The following is a 903-nucleotide window of genomic DNA, read 5'->3' on the forward strand; positions in this document are numbered from 1 at the left end:
GGGCTCGGGGCTGGGGGGGAGGACACGACGGAACGGGACTGCCCGCAGAGGCCCCGCAGCCCGGGGAGGCAGCGCCTCGTCCCTTGGGTTCAAAGGCAGAGCGTCCGCCTCGTTACCCTGCCTAAAACCAATGCTGGAAGTTGATGAGTGACTATCAGCGTCCTCGTTTGCGAAGGAAGTTTGTCACCCGGGATTTGGAAGACGTGCCTGAAGGTCACTGGCAAGTGGCTTTTGGTTTGGTTTGGTTTGGTTTTGGGGTTTTTTTTTGTTTGTTTGGTTTTGTTGTTGTTGTTGTTTTTTAATCTTCCTGCCTTTGTATATATGCACAAATAGGATCTATTTGCCATATTTAGGTTATTGGAATTTTTTCAAACCTTGCTGACATGTAGCAACACAGGCATGTGGACATCAATGCACGCTAAATCGTTAAGTCCATCACTGCTTTTCTGGGTGGGAATACACTATCCACCTGTCTTTTCACAGCAAAGTCCAAATAAAGTGTTTTGCAAACTGAATAAGACATTTTTTTCCTCCAATTGAAGTTCTGTTAATTGGGTTTTTTTCTTGCATAGGTATGTTCTATTTTACGCTCAGAATCTAACTAGATTTTAGTTAAATAGACCAGCTTTTAATGGTATGAGAATGTTTTAGGACATGATTTTCACAGAATATTTAGAACCTCTTTAAGTGCTATTGGTAATTTGATTGATTCCTGTTCTCTAAGTGGATTCATGCAGGTATATTGCATTTACAAATCACAGAATCACAGAATTTTCAGAGTTGGAAGGGACCTCTAGAGATCACCTAGTCCAACTCCCCTGCTAAAGCAGGATTGCCCAGAGCACATTACTCAGGACTGCATCCAGGCGGGTCTTGAAAATCTCCAGAGAAGGGGACTCCACA

This window comes from Charadrius vociferus, unplaced genomic scaffold (genome assembly GCF_000708025.1).
Source record: "Charadrius vociferus isolate BGI_N301 unplaced genomic scaffold, ASM70802v2 scaffold298, whole genome shotgun sequence".
NCBI lineage: Eukaryota > Metazoa > Chordata > Aves > Charadriiformes > Charadriidae > Charadrius > Charadrius vociferus.